The sequence below is a fragment of the Chiloscyllium punctatum genome, chromosome 8 (assembly GCF_047496795.1).
Source record: "Chiloscyllium punctatum isolate Juve2018m chromosome 8, sChiPun1.3, whole genome shotgun sequence".
Lineage (NCBI taxonomy): Eukaryota > Metazoa > Chordata > Chondrichthyes > Orectolobiformes > Hemiscylliidae > Chiloscyllium > Chiloscyllium punctatum.
In genome coordinates, this window is record NC_092746.1 from 123,565,946 (window position 1) to 123,587,807 (window position 21,862).

General features: G+C 42.4%; 1 protein-coding gene across 4 annotated transcripts in view; it reads right to left on the reverse strand.

Moving 5' to 3' along the window:
- The window catches only part of arhgap39 (Rho GTPase activating protein 39), a 556,622-nt gene that overhangs the window by 531,168 nt on the left and 3,592 nt on the right, over positions 1-21,862 (reverse strand). The window lies entirely within an intron of this gene.

The following is a 21,862-nucleotide window of genomic DNA, read 5'->3' on the forward strand; positions in this document are numbered from 1 at the left end:
TATATATTTTTTTAAAAAACAACCTTCAGGAACAATGAATTTGACAACTATGGCTTTACAATTTACAGATACATTATGCTATATAGAAGATGCTTGAACATATATCAGAAAACATAGAACTGTACAGCATAGGAGAGGGCCCTTCAGCCCACCACATCTGTTTCGATCATGATGCCATTCTGAACTAATCCCACTCACCTGTTCATAGTCCATTTCCCTCTATTCCCTGCTTGTTCATGTGTCTAAATGCCTCTTAAACTTTGCTAATGTATCTGCTCCCCATACCCCACCCCATACCCACTATTACGTGTAGCAGAATTGCCTTGCACATCTTTGAACTTTCTCTCTCACCTTAAATCTATGCCCCTAGCATTTGACATTTCCACCCTAGAAAAAGGACACTGAAGATTCACGCTATTCATGCCTGTCATAAATTTTACATACTAACAGGTTGTCCCTCAGCCTCTGAAGCTCCAGCTAAAACAATCCAAAATGTGACCAACCTCTCCTTGTAGCTTCAATCCAGGAAACATCCAGGTAATCCTCTTTTGCACCCTTTCCAAAGCCTTCAGGTCCTTCCTATAGTGTGGGAACCAGAACTGTGCACAATACTCCAAATGTGGCCTAACTAAAATGTTACATAGCTGCACCATGACTTGCCAATGTTGATACTGAATGCTCTGACTGATGAAGGCAAACATGCTTCTTTATCACCTTACACACTTGTGTTCCCACTTCCAGGGAGCTATGGACTTGCACCCCAACATCTCTTCTATATATCAATGGTCCTTAGGGTCCTGCCATTTACTGTATACATTCCTCTTACATTTAACCTCCCAAAATGAATTACATCACATTTGAAATAGTGAGCACAATTTTTAAAAAATACAGAATGCATTTGGAGGAATTATCAAAGATTACAAAACTGAAATTTTAACAAAAATATGCACGGTGTACAGGTTGAGGTCGGGAAGGGAAATCAACTTTTTTTTAAAAACAAATCACAAAAGGTTAGTCTTGGTGAACTTGCTATTAGCAATAAAACAAACATTCGCCATTACCTAGGCCCGTACAGCCAGCAAATGCTTCCAGATTGGGAGTACTTTGAATAGGCCAGTTGAAAGGCACAAAGCTAACCCAAAACACAAGCAGACAATCACAAGTTTCCTCTCAAGAGGAGAGTAGTTTACTAATAAACCGCTTGACAAATAGCCTGTCCAAGCTACATAATGAACAAGTATCCCCGGCATTACTTTCTTGGGCACTGCATTTAATTACCAGCCCTGAAATACACACTCCACAAATCCTGGAGTTTGACTTGATCCAGTAACCTTCCAACTCAGGTGGTAAAAAAAAAACTGCCAAATCAAATAATTTCACATACCACAGTGCAATCAGAAGTCATCTCCTCTGGCCTGCTACTTCAATACTCCCTGGTAACCACTATGGTGTCATGCCCAATTCATTGCAGACATATGTCCAGCTAAATTTCATTGACTCTGTATTGATCAGCATATCTCAATTCCAATTTCAGGAAATTTGATGCCACCACAGTGAATTTCTCAGTTTCCCACTCCAGTTGGCAAAATAAACTTTTAAACAGTTATAAGCCTTCTACCTACTCGATCTGCAGTGTTGACAATTAAGCAATCTGTTCTAACCTCAAACTTTTCAATGTCTTTTCTGGAGTTTTTTTTATATATAAAAAAATCCTATGCCCAGCAGCCAATACTTACACTTCAGTATGTATAGAGAGAAAATGAAAGGCAGTCAATTCCTATGACTTGCGTTGAACTTGATAATCGTCTCTCTCCCATAGAGTCTGAAATGAATCGGGAGCTAAAACTGAAGAAACCTATTAATTAGCCTCAGGATATGCCTATCACAGGGAGAATGTCACAATTATGCTCCAGAAATCTACATGAAATTCACAGGAGGATAACTGGTTTACTCTTCGAGTATCAGAATTGATCTGGTTGCAAGAGTCACTTCCAGTAATGCTTTTCTGATGACTGACAGCAAGATCAGCCATTCAGTGCCATCATAATCCTTTTGCATAAAAAAGTAGCTTATCTTAGGTTTCAAGTACAGACCCATATTTTAAAACCTGAACCATCCTCTGAACACTCAGTGAATTCCAGCTTTCACATTTATTATGACAAAAGACAATAAAGTTAATATTTCAGCTATCTTACTGAAGAAATGTTGCACCTTTACCAGGTCTCTAATAGAGTTCTCAAAACTACACATAATATTCTAATTGGCATTTTAATAAATCACTTGCACCCACTGGCCTTTGTAGTCAGCCTTTAAGGGAATGTTCCAACTAAACCCCCAAGATCTCTTGCTCCTCCAATCCTTTGTGAATTATACTTAGAGTATATTTAGAGTACATTTCTTTTGCCCCAAGCAGCACTAATTCACAGTTAGCCATAAATATTTCAGTATTATTATTCACTCTTTTGAGACAAAGCAAGATGGTGATCAGAAAAACCACTTCAAACTCACTTTCTCCATCTTATTTGAAGAGCATGTTGAATGTGAATGATTTAACACTTGCCTGTTTTATTACCCCTTTAACGGTAGACTTTTTTTATCCTTGTGCTCAAACTTAATTTATCTTACTCAGTTCAACAGGAAACTTGTTTCATGAATATGAAATCTGAGCAATCAATTCATTTATTTCAGTATCTCATTATGATGATAACATGACACACAAGAAGCAGAAACACAAAAAGGGACACAATATGTCACAAATACTGTATGGTCCACCCAACCTGATGGACCATTCACCTTATGACAGTGAACATTCTGTGATTTCAAGAACCGGTTACAGTTAAGCTAAACGTAGGGAACTTTGCATCTGAGCTACAAGAACAGGAGGGCTGGAAACGTTTGCACAGAAGGAATAGTATTTGGGAGATCTTGTTGAACTTCCTTTCGTTCATCCTTTCATGGGACTTGGGTGTCACTGGCAAGGCCAGTATTTCTTGCCCATTCTTATTGGCCTTGAAGTGAGTGGCTTGCTGGGCCTGTTCAGGGGGCAGTTGAGAACCAATTGCGTTGCTGTGGACCTGGAGTCACATTTAGGCCAGACCCTGTAACGAAGGCAAACTTCCTTCCCTAAAAAGATCAATAGTGAATCAGTTGTTTGTAGAGGAACCAGAGTCACCAGTCTAACATACCATCAGTCTTGCAGCGCTATCATATAATCCAAGCTGGAAGTTTAACACTCTTCTTGAACCCTGGCTGACTGGCATAATTGTTTTAAAGTTCAATGAAAAACATTTTTCTAAATATTAATATTAATACTTCTTAAATTGTGGTCCAAACCTACCTACACCATTATGTGGGAGAGGTTGATTAAAAGTTTGAAATCAAAGAACAAGCTTTATAAAAGCAGCAGCATTGGTGGTTTTAAAAATTACAGCTTTTTTAAAATATAAGTGCTAGTTATGTTGAATGGTATCATCTTGCTCTAAAAGCACTTATAAAAGCAAGAAAAAAGGTTACCCACTCAGACTTACTTTCAACTCCAAGCCACTATGACGAAGGGCAATTAGGGACTGTGAAAAATTTCTGGCCTTGTACATTTCTTATGAAATACATCAGAACATCTTAGGCCATATATAAAAAAAATATCGCAATACAAATGAAATTATAGGGCCATTACCTCTGCAACATGTACCCTATCTCAGGGCCAGAGTCCCAGGGTTCAAGTCCCAGACAGGAGTAATAACATGTCAGAACATGTTGATTAGAAAATAGCTACTTATGCAATTATTCTTTTAAAACATCTTCCATTATTATTGTCTATTTGTTTTTCTCAAGTTTATTCTGTTCTAAAACTGTACTTTGGCTTTGAGCATTTCTCACATTTTAAGTTGTAAAAACAAAAATTTAGATTTACATTGACTAAAAATTACAAAATTAGGAACATAACAATAGAAAGAAAACTCAACATGTCACCATGGTTTCCTAAGATTACAAAGGGATCAAATGGGTCAATGGGCTGAAAAATGACAGATGGAGTTCAATCTGGATAAACATGAGATATTGCATTTTGGAACAACAAACAAGGGTGGGGCTTATATAATTAAGGGTAGGGTCTTGGGTTGTAGAACAGAGAGACCTAGGGGTTCTGGTACATAATTCTTGAAGATTGCACTACATATAGACAAGGTAAAGCCTGACCACCCTGGCCGACCCATTGTCTCAGCATGCTCCTGCCCCACTGAACTCATCTCTACTTACCTTGACACTGTCCTATCCCCCCTAGTCCAGGAACTCCCCACATACGTTCGAGACACCACCCACGCCCTCCACCTCCTCCAAGACTTCCGTTTCCCCGGCCCCCAACGCCTTATCTTCACCATGGATATCCAATCCCTCTACACCTCCATCCCCATGACCAGGACCTCCAAGCCCTCCGTTTTTTCCTCTCCAGACGTCCCCAACAGTACCCTTCCACTGACACTCTCATTCGTTTGGCCGAACTGGTCCTCACCCTTAACAATTTCTCCTTTGAATCCTCCCACTTCCTCCAGACCAAAGGCGTAGCCATGGGCACACGTATGGGTCCCAGCTATGCCTGTCTCTTTGTTGGCTACGTAGAACAGTTGATCTTCCGTAATTACACCGGCACCACTCCCCACCTCTTCCTCCGCTACATTGATGACTGCATTGGCGCCACCTCGTGCTCCCGCGAGGAGGTTGAGCAATTCATCAACTTCACCAACACATTCCACCCTGACCTTAAATTTACCTGGACCATCTCTGACACCTCGCTCCCCTTCCTGGACCTCTCCATCTCCATTTGTGACGACCAACTTGACACTGACATTTTTGACAAACCCACCGACTCCCACAGCTACCTGGATTACACCTCTTCCCACCCTACCTCTTGCAAAAATGCCATCCCGTATTCCCAATTTCCCCGCCTCCGCTGTATCTGCTCCCAGGAGGACCAGTTCCACCACAGAACACACCAGATGGCCTCCTTCTTTAGAGACCGCAATTTCCCTTCCCACGTGGTTAAAGATGCCCTCCAACGCATCTCGTCCACATCCCGCACCTCCGCCCTCAGACCCCACCCCTCCAACCGTAACAAGGACAGAACGCCCCTGGTGCTCACCTTCCACCCTACAAACCTTCGCATAAACCAAATCATCCACCGACATTTCCGCCACCTCCAAAAAGACCCCACCACCAGGGATATATTTCCCTCCCCACCCTTTTCCGCCTTCCGCAAAGACCATTCCCTCCGTGACTACCTGGTCAGGTCCACACCCCCCTACGACCCACCCTCCCATCCTGGCACTTTCCCCTGCCACCGCAGGAACTGTAAAACCTGTGCCCACACCTCCTCCCTCACCTCTATCCAAGGCCCTAAAGGAGCCTTCCACATCCATCAAAGTTTCACCTGTACATCCACCAATATCATTTATTGTATCTGTCGCTCCCGATGTGGTCTACTCTACATTGAGGAGGCTGGGCGCCTCCTAGCAGAACGCTTTAGGGAACATCTCCGAGACACCCGCACCAATCAACCAAACCGCCCCGTGGCCCAACATTTCAACTCCCCTCCCATTCTGCCGAGGACATGGAGGACCTGGGCCTCCTTCACCGCCACTCCCTCACCATCAGACGCCTGGAGGAAGAACGCCTCATCTTCCGCCTCGGAACACTTCAACCCCAGGGCATCAATGTGGACTTCAACAGCTTCCTCATTCCCCCTTCCCCCTTCCCCCACCTCATCCTAGTTTCAAACTTCCAGCTCAGTAACTGTCTCCTTGACTTGTCTGACCTGCCTATCTCCTTTTCCACCTATCCACTCCATCCTCTCCTCCCTGACCTATCACCTTCATCCCCTCCCCCACTCACCCATTGTACTCTATGCTACTCTCTCCCCACCCCCACCCTCTAGCTTATCTCTCCACGCTTCAGGCTCACTGCCTTTATTCCTGATGAAGAGCTTTTGCCCGAAACGTCGATTTCGCTGCTCGTTGGATGCTGCCTGAACTGCTGTGCTCTTCCAGCACCACTAATCCACTACATATAGACAGCTTGGTTAAAAAAGGCATTTGGCACACTTGCCTTCATTGCTCAGTCCTTTGAGTATAGGAGTTAGGAAGTAATGTTGAGGTTGTACAGGACATTGGTGAGGCCTCTTCTGTAATACTGTGTTCAGTTCTGGTCGCCCAATTATAGGAAGGATATTATTAAATTGGAGAGAGTTCAAAAGAGATTTATCAGGATGTTGCCGAGTATGGAAGGTTTGCGTTATTTTAAAAAAAGTTGGACAGGCTGGGACTTTTTTCACTGGAGCATAGGAAATGGAGAGACAACTTACAGAAGTTTATAAAATAAATGAGAGGTATAGATAAAGTTAAATGGTAATTGTCTTTTCCCTAGGATGGGGAATTTCAAGGCTTGGGAGCACGTTTCTAAGGTGAAAGGAGGGAGAGAGAGAGAGAGAGAGAGAGAGAGAGAGAGAGAGAGAGAGAGAGAGAGAGAGAGAGAGAGAGAGAGAGAGATTTAAAAAAGACACGAGGAGCAAACTTCTTTTTAAACACAGAGGGTGGTTCAACTGTGGAATGAAATTCCAGTGGAAGTGTTGGATCGGGTGTACAATTACAACATCCAAAAAAGACATTTGGAGAAGTACATGAATAGGAAAGGTTTGGAGGGATATGGGCCAGGAGCAGACAGGTGAGACTAACTTAGTTTGGGATTATGTTCAGAATGGACTGGTTGGATTGAAGGGTCTGTTTCCTTGCTGTATGATTCTATAATATGAAATCCATAATTCTAATATGAAAATCTATGGACAGAATAACTAAAACACAACTTGGTATTCAATTGAACAAAGCTAAGCTTGACATTATTCACTCAATCAACATCATTTCCAAGGCTGAGAAGTTATTTGGTGAATATTTTTCAGATTGATAAGGCATGCACTGTTTTTGTGGATAAATGAGAAACATTCCTGGATTGACTCCTAGTTGTGAGGAGTAATTGGTGAAGGTACAATTGGTTTCATTGACCAAAGCTGGAGCAGGAACAGACAGTTCAGTTAAATCAGAAACGTAACAGCTCGCTCACCAGTAACATCATGGCTACATATTAATGTAGTGTACACTCAAAAACAGACATAACTTAAATAACAGATAAAGAGAAACATCGAACTAGGGTCCTGAAAAATTGGCAGCATCCAAGGATCCATTCATGTTATTCACTGTATTTTACAAACATAGGAACAGGTGTTCAAAACTCTGGTTGGGGATAGGGAGGAGAAGGAGGAAGTGTGTTGAAAGTGGGTGGCATTCCCATGAAAAGACATCCAGAGGTACTGGCTGCACTGAATGCTCTAGAATTGAATACTGCTGCCATGCTTGGACAGGATCTTCTCAAATCAACTGCACTTTTGGACGGGATGCATAAGAAAATTATTTTTGTCCAAGCTCACATCTAACATCCAGCTTCCTGTCACTGTAACCTTCTTGGGCACTCTGCTCCATCATCCTCTCCGACCTATCACCTTCTCCCTCACCTTCATTTACCTATCGCTTTCTCAGATACCTTCCTCCCCAACCCACTCCCCTCTCCCATTTATCTCTCAGCCCCCCAATCCTGGCCCACAAGCTTCATTCCTGATGAAAGGACTTATGCCCAAAACATCGATTCTCCTGCTCCTCGGAAACTGCCTGACCTGTTGTGCTTCTCCAGCATCTTCAGTCCGGACTATCTTCTAGTTGATTTTAACCTTATAGAACATAAAACATAGAACAATACAGGACAGAACAGGCCCTTCGGCCCATGATGTTGTGTCGAACATTTGTCCTAGCTTAAGCACCTATCCAATTGCCGCTTAAAGGTCACCAATGAACCTGACTCTGCCACTCCCACAGGCAGCGCGTTCCATGCCCCCACCATTCTCTGGGTAAAGAACCTACCCCTGACATCCCCTCCTATACCTTCCACCCTTCACCTTAAATTTATGTCCCCTTGTAACACTCTGTTGTACCTGGGGAAAAAGTCTCTGTCTATCGACTCTTATCTATTCCCCTGATCATCTTATAAACCTCTATCAAGTCACCCCTCATCCTTCTCTGCTCCAATGAGAAAAGGCCTAGCACTCTCAACCTATCCTCGTACGACCTATTCTCCATTCCAGGCAACATCCTGGTAAATCTCCTCTGCACCCTCTCCAAAGCCTCTTTATCTTTCCTAAAGTGAGGCGACCAGAACTGCACACAGTACTCCAAATGTGGCCTTACCAAGGTCCTGTACAGCTGCAACATCACCTCACGACTCTTGAATTCAATCCCTCTGCTAACGAACGTTAATACACCATAGGCCTTCTTACAAGCTGTATCCACCTGAGTGGCAACTTTCAAAGAGCTATGAACATAGACCCCAAGATTCCTCTGCTCCTCCACCTTACTAAGAACCATACCGTTAACCCTGTATTCCGCATTCTTATTTGTCCTTCCAAAATGGACAACCTCACACTTGAACTTATTGCGAGGCCTCATCTAAGGACGCTTACCTTGAAGTTCTCCTCCTCTCTCTAAAAGGATCTTAGTGATTCCCCCTCACTGCACCAACCAGGTCATTTCCTCTGCCCTGAAGCTTTTCAGCCACATCCTGAAGCAGACCCGTTACCACAGTCACATCTCCTTCCTCAGTGCACCTGGTGTGGTCTCCTCTACATTGGGGAGACAGGATACTTACTTGCAGATCGTTTCAGAGAACATCTCTGGAACACTCACACCAATCAACCCCCCGTGGCTGAACACTTCAACTCCCCTCCCAATCAGTCAAGAACATGCAGGTCCTGGATGTCCTCCATTGCCAAACCCTTACCACTTGACACCCGGAGAAGGAACACATCTTCCGCCTTGGGATCCTGTAACCACATGAGATCAGTTTGGATTTCAACAGTTTCCTCATTTCTCCTCTCCCCACATTTTCCCAGTCCCAAGCCTCCAACTCGGCACCGCCCCCCCTGACCTGTCCATCACATTTCCCACCTATCCGCTCTACCGTCCTCTCTGACAGATCACCTTCTCCCTCACCTTTATCTACCTCCCATTTATCTCAGCCCCCTGGCCAACAAGTCTCATTCCTGATGAAGGGCTTATGCTCGAAAAGTCAATTCTTCTGCTCCTCGGATGCTGTGCTTTTCCAGCACCACAGTCTCTACTCTGATCTCCAGCATCTGCAGTCCTCACTTTCTCCTACTATCTTAGAGATGCATAACATTCCACTGAATCATTCTCTTGCTTAATCTAAACTGCAAATACATTGAAGTCAGTCTTCTGGCAACAATTCATTGTATTCAAGAGTAACTGTCTTTTTAGTCTACCTGCCCCAGGATTTGGGGCTTTAAACAATTACTTTTGAGTCTCCTATTTCTCAATATACCTCACATTCCCACCTCTTTTCAACTTTTGTGATTTTACCTGAGTTTCAAGCAGATTTTTCAATTCTTTAAACAAATAAGGCAAATAAGGGTTGGACTTATACACTTAAATGGTAAGGACCTGGGGAATGTTGCTAAACAAAAAGACTTAGCATTGCAGGTTTACTGTTCCTTGAAAGTGAAGTCATGGGTAGCTAGGATAGTGAAGAAGGTGTTTAGTATGCTTTCCTTTATTGGCCAGAGCACGGAGTATAGGAGTTCGGAGGTCAAGTTGTGACTGTACAGGACATTGCTAAGGTCACTTTTGGAATACTGTGTGCGATTCTGGTCTCTCTCCTATAGGAAGGCTGTTGTGAAACTTGAAAGGGTTCAGAAAAGATTTAAAAGGACATTGCCAGGGTTGGATAGCTTGAGCTATATGGACCGGTTGAATAGGCAGGGGCTGTTTTCCTTGGAGCAGAGGCTGAGGAATGACCTTATAGAACTTTATACAATCATGAGAGGCATGGATAGGGTAAATAGACAAGGTCTTTTCCCTGAGGTGGGGGAGGGGAGTCCAGAACTAGAAGGCATAGGTTTCGGAAGAGAGGGGAAAGATTTAAAAGGGACCTAAGGGGCAATTTTTTTCACGCAGAGGGCGATACATGCATGGAATGAGCTGCCACAGGGAGTGGTAGAGGCTGGTAAAATTACAACATTTAAAAGGTACCTGCTTGGATAGGAAGGATTTGGAGTGATATGGACCAAATACTGGCAAATGGGACTAGATTAATTAAGGATATCTGGTCGGCACAGACAAGTTGGACCAAAGGGTCTGTACATCCCTATGACTAAATCCACAAAGATAGAGAAGGATGCCAGATGCAGAGTCAGATTAGAGAATATGTTATTGAGTTCAACTCTTATGCTGAAATTAATAACTGACAGAGGAATTGGAGCAGTTTATGTATATATGCATCACTCAAGTCAATGTGTATGCCAATTATACGTGGGCACTCATTTTACAAAGCATGCAAATCCATCAGAATATTGTTCAAAAGGAAGCTTAGTACACACACAATACTTAAATTTCAAATACTCATGGAGTTTAAAACCTGACATTCACCCACGTTGACAAAATATCAAGCAATGCAAATTTGTTGCTGGATCACTAGTATTGAACCAACACCACATGCAAACTGCGAGCGCTGCCTACAAATCTCAAGGACAAGAGTCTTCAATGACCCCGACATCCATGCTGATACCAAGATACTTGTGTACAAGGCAATCATCCTTCTGAAAATTCTATATGGCTCTGAAACATGGTCCACATATAGATGCCACCTTAGTGCCTTTGATAAGTATCATCACTGTTCAAAAAGGATTTACCACATCAACTGGGGAAACAGGCACCAGTGTCCTTGAAGGAGCCTATAGCACCAACCGAGACCATGATCACCCAAAACCACTTATGATAGCTGGCCAAGTGCTTAGGGTGCCAGAGATTGAAGGTTTTTTAAAATCATTCACAGCATGAGGGCGTAACTGGCCAGGATTGCCCATTACTGACTGCCTAGGAGGCAGTTAAGAGCCACACTGCCGTGGATCTGGAGTCACATGTAGGTCAGAACAGGTAAGAATATCAGGTTCCCTTCCTAAAGGACATGAGTGAGCCAAATCAGTTTTTCTGACAATTGACAATAATTTCACTGTCATCATAATCTTAATTCTAGAATTTTATTGAATTCAAAGCCACTATCTGCAGTGGTGGGATTCAAAGCCAGGTTCCCAGAACATTACTTTGGTCTCTGGGATGCACTCGAGTGAGAGGAGGACAAATGAAGCAGTTCAAAGATTCTCTGTAGGCTGTGTTCAGAAGAAACTGACTTAGAGAAAGCTTCTGTATGAGGGGTAGAATTCTTTGAGAATACCCATTGGGAAGAGGAAGCACAGAAAAGGAACTGGGGAAAGGAATGCCAGCAATCAAAGCCAAGGTCTCATTCCACCTCCTGGAAACACCTGCCAAATGTGAGGCCAGAGACGTGGCTCCAGGATTGGGCTCATCATCCACACAAGGACCCCCAGAACCAGAGACATGGAGCTCCCAAGGTGTACAAACATATTTGATAGCTAGTGATTGCCAATAACCCTACCAGACATTCTGCAGTAGCATCCATGAAATTCATCCGTGGAAGATATATCCATGATTTATTAAAAAGTCATTCCTGATGATGGGCTTTTGCCCGAAAAGTCAATTTTCCTGCTCCTCAGATGCTGCCTGATCTGCTGTACTTTTCCAGCATTCTAATGGGCGGCACAGTAGCACATTTCGCTGCTCGTTGGATGCTGCCTGAACTGCTGTGCTCTTCCAGCACCACTAATCCAGTATTTGGTTTTCAGCATCTGCAGTCATTGTTTTTATCTCAGTGGCTAGCACTGCTGCCTCACAGCGCCTGAGACCCGGGTTCAATTCCCACCTCAGGCGACTGACTGTGTGGAGTCTGCACATTCTCCCTGTGTCCATGTGGGTTTCCTCTGGGTGCTCAGGTTTCCTCCCACACAGTCCAAAAATGTGCAGGTTAGGTGAATTGGCCATGTTAAATTGCAGCTTAAAAATGTGTTGCTGGAAAAGCGCAGCAGGTCAGACAGCATCAAAGGAACAGGAGAATCGACGTTTCGGGCATAAGCCCTTCTTCAGGAATGAGGGGGGTGTGCCAAGCAGGCTAAGATAAAAGGTAGGGAGGAGGGACTTGGGGGAGGGGTACTGGGAATACGATAGGTGGAAGGAGGTTAAGGTGAGGGTGATAGGCCGGGGAAGGGGTGGGGGCGGAGGGGTTGGAAAGATGATTGCAGGTCAAGAAGGCGGTGCTGAGTCTGAGGGTTGGGACTGAGAAAAGGTGGGGGGAGGAGAAATGAGAAAGCTGGAGAAATCTGCATTCATCCCTTGTGGTTGGAGGGTTCCTAGGCGGAAGATGAGGCGCTCTTCCTCCAGGCATCGTGTTGCCATGGTCTGGCGATGGAGGCGGCCAAGGACCTGCATGTCCTTAGCGGAGTGGGAGGGGGAGTTGAAGTGTTGAGCCACGGGGTGGTTGGGTTGGTTGATGCAGGTGTCCCAGAGGTTTCAGTCATGGGGCGGTTGGGTTGGTTGGTGCGGGTGTCCCAGAGGTTTGGCCTCCTCGATCGCCAGACCATGGCAACATGATGCCTGGAGGAAGAGCGCCTCATCTTCCGCCTCAGAACCCTCCAACCACAAGGGATGAATGCAAATTTCTCCAGCTTTCTCATTTCCCCTCCCCCCACCTTTTCTCAGTCCCAACCCTCAGACTCAGCACCGCCTTCTTGACCTGCAATCTTCTTCCCGATCTCTCCGCCTCCAACCCCTCTCCGGCCTATCACCCTCACCTTAACCTCCTTCCACCTATCGTATTCCCAGCGCTCCCCCAAGTCCCTCCTCCCTACCTTTTATCTTAGCCTGCTTGGCACACCCTCCTCATTCCTGAAGAAGGATTTATGCCCGAAACGACGATTCTCCTGTTCCTTTGATGCTGCCTGACCTGCTACGCTTCTCCAGCAACACATTTTTAAGCTCTGATCTCCAGCATCTGCAGTCCTCACTTTCTCCATGTTAAATTGCAGTAGTGTTAGGGGCAGGGGGTAAATGTAGGGGAATGGATCTGGGTGGGTTGTGCTTCGGCGGGTCGGTGTGGACTTGTTGGGCCGAAGGGCCTGTTTCCACACTAAGTAATCTTAAAAAAAAAATCTAATCTAGACTCTGATGTCCAGCATCTGCAGTCCTCACTTTTGCCTCCATGAAATACACACAACTGTCGAGCTAGGTTGTCAATACTTGACCTCCTGAAAATTTAATAAAAGGGTACTATGCGCATTTTGCATGGTACACCAGGCTGTCTGTACAAAGGATTATTGTTAACACATTGCTGCATGTGACAAAAAAAGGTTGGAAGAATAAAAGGGCATCGAACATTATTCCAGTCACCTTAATAAAATAAAACAAAAAACAGAGGTAAGCATTATTATGGAAATGCAAGACAGAATATACTCCCTCCTGTTTCAGTTCTTGAAATATGCAATCTGTGAAATAAAATGGAAGGTACTTAAACAAAAAGAGAAGAAATTAACAACAGGCTACAATCAAGGTAGTTGAAAGCCACTTTGGTGATTTTTTTTAAAATCAGAGAACAAACTTTTAATTAGCAATTTAATCTTATGCGTTCTAATTAGTGAATTACTGTTACTCAAATTATAAAGCCAACTGGGAGAAGAGAAGCTAGCACCTTATAGGATGTTCTGAAAGTAATATTTCAAAGATATTAAAGTAATGACAAAAGTTCAGACATGTATTACCTTAATCTATATAGTGGGACATTTAATTAGATACCCAGTTCCAGTACCAGTCTAGTATTAGACTCTAAGGGCTTTTTTAAGTAAAGAGTGATCTTTCTCATGCCATGTTCAATTAAAAGAACTGTGCACCATAATTAAAAGAAACGGTAGCAATTTGAAATCCACATCTTGTCTCAATAAACAGCTTAAAGGAAATAAGGTTCAAAACAGAATAACTTCACTGACCCAACCACCAGGCAGACTGGCTTGTAACTCAAATCATAGATCCTTTCCATCACATGGTTTCAAGGGGCTCAACTACTTTTACACACATGAAACCAATACAGAGATACCCTCAGTGGAAAAGCCTGTTAAAATTACTAGACTCTGTTCATATCTTAGTTCATTTGCTGCCTAAACTATCATCCATCCCTTTGTCACTTCTAGGCTGGACAGTCAAGACATTTTGGCTGATCTCCCATATTCTACCCTCTTAAACTTGGAGGTATCCAAAACTCTACTGGTTGCATCCTCATGTGCATCAAACTCCATTCCCTCCTAATTCCTCTGCTCGCTGATAAGACGCCCTCCCCACTCAAGAAATGCTGAGTGGATGTTGCATTTTCAGCCTCCATGAGGTCCCCAACAACATTGATACCAGACATGAATCAATTTGATTAATTCCAGATGATATTAAGAAATAGCTGAAGACACAAATTTCAAAAGCTATGGGCCCTGACAACATTCCAGTAATGATGCTGAATGATGTAGAACCAGCTGTGCTCCAAAAAGATCCATCAACCTGAATTCTTTAATAGAAAGAAATTTATTGGCTATGTAACAATTTATTCAATGGCAGTTAGTAATATGAAAATCTAATTGTTGACTCCTGTAAATAATCCAAAACATGCACAAACAAGCACACAAGGTATAGGTAGGAAAAAAGATTTCTCTTTGCAAAGATTATTTTTGTTAAGTTATTCAAGTCAAAAACAAAAAGGACAATATGAAACATCCAGAGGAATGTCAAACCTATATCTGGCTCACAAAGTGAATGTCAACTAAACAACAAAAAAAAAAGCTTCTGGAATATTTGTCAAAACAACTTGCTCAGGAAATACAGTATTAAGGATTTTTCTCAACAGTTTTCAGCAGGACAGAGTTCAGAGAAACTAGTCTTCAGGTGCTGCACCAGACTCAAAAAGCAAGAGATTTTCTGGAGATAGGAAAATCAAGGAAGCTCTTTTCTTTCCCCAAACTGGCCACCAATGAAAAATCCAAACAAACCAAGTGTAGACTGCAAACAGACAGACAGGCAATCTGCAATAAACAAACAGTTATCACAAAAGTGAACTACAATAAATTTCTTATTTGAAAGAAAGTTTCACTGTCCTTTTAATCGGCCCCTTAAAAATAATGAACAAGTCCACAAAACATTCTTAAATATAAAGCCAAATGTAACATTTGCTTGGGTACTGCTATAGCCACTCAGCTCCTAACTCATTTGGACCAAGGCTGTAATTATGGACGAAAGAGTTGAAGTCCAGGAGGTGACTGTCCTTGATTTCAGGACTGATTTGACCAAATGTAACAACAATAAGCCCCAGCAAAACTGGAGTCAGCAGGAAACTGGGCAAAACTCTCCACTGGTTGGAGTCATATTAAATGTACATGGAGATTATTGTAGCTGTTGGAGGTCAATCATCCCAATCCCAGGTTATCATTGCAGGGATTTTTCGGGCTAGTATCGTAGCCTGAACTTTCAACTGCTAATCATTGACCTACCCTCCATCCTTGTGTAGTGGTCTTGTCCTGGCATGGTACTCACGTCTCGGTATCATCCTGGCTACATCTTCCAGGTAACCCATGGTTCCCAAGCCCAGGAGCCATTAACTGAACTGTGATGAACTTTGTATTAGATTAGATTAGATTACATTACATTACAGTGTGGAAACAGGCCCTTCGGCCCAACAAGTCCACACCGACCCGCCGAAGCGCAACCCACCCATACCCCTAACCTAACACTACGGGCAATTTAGCATGGCCAATTCACCTGACCTGCACATCTTTGAACTGTGGGAGGAAACCGGATCACCCGGAGGAAACCCTAGTTTTACTTTTTTTTTTATTATGTATGATTTCTGTTATTAATGTGGATGCCATGGTAAGATATCCTATAAAATATTCACTGTATTTTGCATGTTAAAGTATACATGACAATAAATTTCTATTATCATATAATCAGAAGTGGGAAAGTGTCCTGATAATCACACAATGTGTGGCACCATACACCACCACTCAGATACTGAAGCAATCCATGTCCAGTTGCAGCAACCTGGATAACATTCAAGCTTGGACTATTAAGTGGTAATTAACATTTGCACTACACAAGTGCCAGGCAATTACCTTCTTCAACAAGAGAAAAATCAAATAATGAGCCCGTGTAACTCAATGGCATTACCATCACTATTGCCTACATCCTGGGACCAGCCACTGCCCAAAACTGAACTGGTCATATAATCACTTTGGTTACAATAGCAGTCTGAGGCTGAAAATTCTGCAGTGTATAACTCCTGATCCCTTGAAGCTTTGCCAGCATCTACAAGGCACCAATCAGGAGTGCAATGGAATGTTATTCAATTGTCTGGATGTCAGCATCTCCAATGAAGTTAAAAAAGCTGAAGCTTGGAGGCGGTCACTGAATGAGTAATCCAGAACTCGAGGACACAAGTTCAAATCCCACAATGTCAGCTGGAGAAATTAGAATTCAATAAAAATCTGGAATTTTTTTTAAAAACTGCCCTGATGGTGACCACATAGTTGATGTCAATTGTTATTAAAACCCACCTCGTTCACTAATCTCTTAGTAGGCAGACCTGCCATCCTTACCTGGTCAGGCCTACGTGTGAATAAAGATCTACAGTAATTTAATTGACTCTTAACAACCCACTGGGAAATTAGGAGCAGGAGATGCTAGCCAGTGATACTATCCCCCCCATGAACGAGTTAAAGACAACAAATCAGCCGTTGTCCAGTGCCCAATTTAAGACCTTCAACAATCATTCCCAGAGATGACATGAGTGAACAAAAATTTTTAAAATATATCAACAGGAGATCATGACGTGTGTGAAAAAGAAAGAAAATATATAAACAGAGATCACGACACGGGTGGAAAAAAAACGTTTTTAACAAATCATTCCTTCCACTGTCACCGTGTTGGCAGTGTATACCAGAATGAGCTGCAACAATTTACCAAGGCTCCTTAAACAGAACCTTCCAAATCTAAAATCTCTGCCATCTAGAGAGATAAACAGTAACACAAGCATTAAAACACCACTACCTGCAAACTCTCCTCCAAGCCACATCATTCAGATTTGTAAAAATAGCTTTTCCTTCATTGTCAATGGATCAAACTCCTGGCATTCACTCACTAACAGCACTGTGGGTGCAAATGCACACAATGGACTGCAGCACATCAAAACCAAAAGCTCACCAGCACCTTGTCAAGGGCAATTACGGCTGTGTAAAACTGCGAGCCCAACTTGGAATGTTCATACCCTGTGAACTCATTTTAAAAATCTATTTTAAATTCCTCAATGGTATTGTCCTGCCCAAACACCTAGATATCTATGCACTTCCTTAATCCTGGCCTCTTAAGCATTCCCAATTTTAATTGTTTCACAGCATTAGTGACTGAGCAAAGGCTCCAAATTTTCTGCCACAAAATAACTGTGACTTGAAAACATGACCAGCAATATTTATTGCAGAAACTCCATTCAATATTTTCAAGCATGTTGGATCATAAATATTTTATCATCTAATGGAAGCAGTGTCACTTTTGTACCCTTTATTGTTGTACATTGTTCTTTTAAATATCAAGAATGATTTATCGAAGTCTCTTTTAAAAATTGTTATGATCTCTACTGAAGATGTTTCTGAAAAATTCTAATCAGCTACAAAAAAAAGTCCACAATTCACCTTGAATAAGCTCCTCATAATGCTTGTTACTGAGTGACCAACCAATGTTGACTGATCATTTCAAAATGTCTTGAACACCTCTACTATATGTCCATTTCTTAACCTCGCAGATTCCAACAAATTATTAATTGTGTGCACGCACTTGTAACCTAGTATCGCTCTGGCATACAGTTGGTTCTGCCATAACGTGGTAGTTCTGTTCTTGTGCAACCCCACGTTACAAGAAAATCGCGTAATTGCAGAACCATTTAAACTATGAGGCCAGAATTGCATCATACAATACATGCTTTACAAGTCTGTGCTTTAGAAACAAAGTCCCAAATTTGTCAATGTTACAGTGAATTTGCATTAATGAAACATACATTATAGCAGTACAACCTGTATCCTGATTGTATCTTTATCCTGACTGTAAAGTCCTGTCTATAGTATGCACCCAGAACTATCCACAACACTCAAACGGAGGGTGACAGTGAGCCTTGGTTCAACAGTAGCTCTCTTCCATTAGACTGTAGATGTTAGTCCTAATGGAAGACTCAAGGGCATCTTCTCAACTGGCCCAGACTGTCAGAGACACCATCTTTAGAATGTGACATTAAATCAACTCTCTCTTTCCTCTGAAGGGCCGCTGGACTCTGATTTCTCTCCCCAGATGCTGCTGGACTTGTTCAGTTTCTCCAGCAATTCCTGCTTGCTTTACCCCCTTTTCTGGTCAGGTAGAATGATCTGATCCTAAGTTTTGAGCAGGAAATTCAGACTAGCAACATTTATCCTTTAACTAACAAAACTAAGTAAATTAAATAGCATATCCTACTTGTGTCTGCAGAATTTTCTTAAGAACAAACTAGCTGCTGTGTTTCTTGTTTCATAACTTCAGAAAGTAATTTATTGGCTGAAATACATTTTAGTAAATCCTGCAGTTGTGCAGTTGCTTATAACAGCAAATCCATTTCTTAATGCCTTTTACATTCTTGAATTCTAGACCCCTCTAGAATTCCATTTAATCATTTTATGCCATTATATTACCTGCATTACAATTTACTGGATAGTACAACATAAATCAAGCTCCACTATCCCCAGACTCAAACCAAATGTTGAAGGTTTTTTGTAAAAAGGTACAGATATTATCCCAATTTACCTGACTTTCAGGCCAAGGTTGATTGATAGTACAGACCAGGTGTCTTAACTAAAAATAATTATTTATTAGTAACTAGACTCAACTACAGGTAAAAAGTATAAATAATCACTGGTAAACATCACTAACTAAAACTCTAACCCACATACAAACACAAATAAACAAGGAAAACAGATTATTGGCCAAGGTGGAACATAGAACATAGAACATAGAACAATACAGCACAGAACAGGCCCTTCGGCCCACGATGTTGTGCCGAACTTCTAACCTAGATTAAGCACCCATCCATGTACCTATCCAAATGCCGCTTAAAGGTTGCCAATGATTCTGACTCTAACACTCCCACGGGCAGTGCATTCCATGCCCCCACCACTCTCTGGGTAAAGAACCCACCCCTGACATCTCCCCTATACCTTCCACCCTTCATCTTAAATTTATGTCCCCTTGTAACACACTGTTGTACCCGGGGGAAAAAGTTTCTGACTGTCTACTCTATCTATTCCTCTGATCATCTTATAAACCTCTATCAAGTCACCCCTCATCCTTCGCCGTTCCAACGAGAAAAGGCACAGAACTCTCAACCTATCCTCGTACGACCTATTCTCCATTCCAGGCAACATCCTGGTAAATCTTCTCTGCACCCTCTCCAAAGCTTCCACATCTTTCCTAAAGTGAGGCGACCAGAACTGCACACAGTACTCCAACTGTGGCCTAACCAAAGTCCTGTACAGCTGCAACATCACTTCACGACTCTTGAATTCAATCCCTCTACTAGATACTAGAAAGGAATTTAATGGTTTTTGCCTCCTGGTTCTTCTTCGGCTGGCAAGGCCCTTGACGTTCAGTTGCCTTCTGAGTGCTTCTACTGGTTTTATACAAATACAGGGTGGTTGATTTGGTTCAAAAAAATGTCTTGGTCTCTGACTTATCAAATTCAAAAGTCACAGTTCATAGTTTCTGCTGCAGGAAATGTACTGGCTTTCTTAAAAGTTTAAATTGAATTTTTATTTACTGCAAAGAACAGACAGCTTCTGCTGGGGAGACAACACCACACTCTGCCTTTTTCCTCAGAGTCTATATCTGACTTGTTTCTAATTCCAATCTGCTCAATTAGCCGAGAAGCCATCAGGTTCACTTGGAAACAATTCCTCAGCTCCTTATCACCTACACATTGCAGGAACCACAGCCACAAAGAGAGTTTGCAATGGGCATCAAATTCCTTGCTGTGAAATTATGGAGCCACTCTAGTTCATTTCTGCTTAAGAACAGTTCATTCTCCTTGCAGTCCAGTTTAATTGGAGGATAAGATTAGGGAAGTTTTACTGCAACTGTACAACAGACTGGTGAGACCATTTCTAAAAGTACCGTAAGTAGTTTTGCTCCCTTATTTAAGGAAAGGTATTATTTAATTTGAGGCAGTTCACAGAAGGTGATCCCTGTTATGGATAGATCGTCTTATGAACAAAGGACAGTTAGTCATTCTACTCACTGGAATTTAGAAAAATAAGAGGTGATCTCATGAAAACACATAGGATTCTTGAAGGTTTTGAAACAGTAAATTCTGAGAGGATGTGTCCCCTTCTGGGAGAGGCTAGAACTAGATGGCATAATCTCAGAACAAAGAAGTGACAATTTAAGTCTAAGGTGAGGCATTTCAGAGGACTGAGTGTCTTTGGAACTCTTTGCCAGAGACGGCTTTGGAGGCACAGTCCTAGAGTCTATTTAAGGCTGAGATAGATAGACTCTTGATCAGTCAAGGGATCAAGAGATTGGACGTGAGAAATACCAGATCAGCTATGATCACATAATGGCAACGCAGGCTAGAAGGGCCAAATGGCCTATTCCTGTTTCTACTTCTTATGCCCACAAGTATAAAGGAATATATTGAAGGGTATAAAGAAGGCTTACGCCTGAAGTATTCAATTAGTGCTTTGCATTCCCAGTAAATCCTATTAATTCACTTGAGGTTGAATTTTAACAGCAAAATAAAATAGAAAAAAGAAAAAAATGGGCTGCATTTGGGACAGATGGTGAAATCTGAACGCTGATCCCACAAACCAACTACAGGGTAACCTCAATTATCCGAACGACATGGGCAGGGAGTATTTTGTTCGGACAATCGAATGTTCCGACAATACAATTTACCCAAGCATCAAGACATTGAGATCTTGTTCGGACACTCCAAAATTCGGGTAATCGCGGTTGCCCTGTACTTCTGGTTTAAACAGAGTTAGAACACGGAGCAGGCAACCAATCCATTCCCAGGAAACAGTTTGATAATTTAAATATTGTAATAAGCAGACTGCTAGGTTTTACAAAGTTAAAAATCACAACACCAGGTTATAGTCCAACAGGTTTAATTGGAAGCACACTAGCTTTCGGAGCGTCGCTCCTTCATCAGGTGGTAGTGGAGGGCTCAATCCTAACACACAGAATTCATAGCAATGATGAAGGAGTGACGCTCCGAAAGCTAGTGTGCTTCCAATTAAACCTATTGGATTATAACCTGGTGTTGTGTGATTTTTAACTTTGTACACCTCAGTCCAACACCGACATCTCCAAATCATGACTACTATCGACACCACCAACCACCAGCTTAAAGTGGAGAGGATCGCCAAGAAGATCGTACATATTGACATTGACATGAAGTTTCTACAGGAATGCAGGCAAGCAGGAAAGATCCCACAGTGCATAATTTCAGTTACATCACACTGAAATCTTTGCTAGAAATTCTGTGTGTTAGGATTGAGCCCTCCACTACCATCTGAAGGAGCAACGCTCCGAAAGCTAGTGTGCTTCCAATTAAATCTGTTGTTGTGTGATTTTTAACTTTGTACACCCCAGTCCAACACCGGCATCTCCAAATCATGCTAGGTTTTAGAATTGGTAAGACAGCAGTTCAAAGGAGTCAGGACAGACTGGCAAAAAGCTAAGCACTTTTACAGTGCTACTTGTTGGCCAGGAGGTGCAGGAATGAATCTCACAGCCCCAATGTCTTGTAA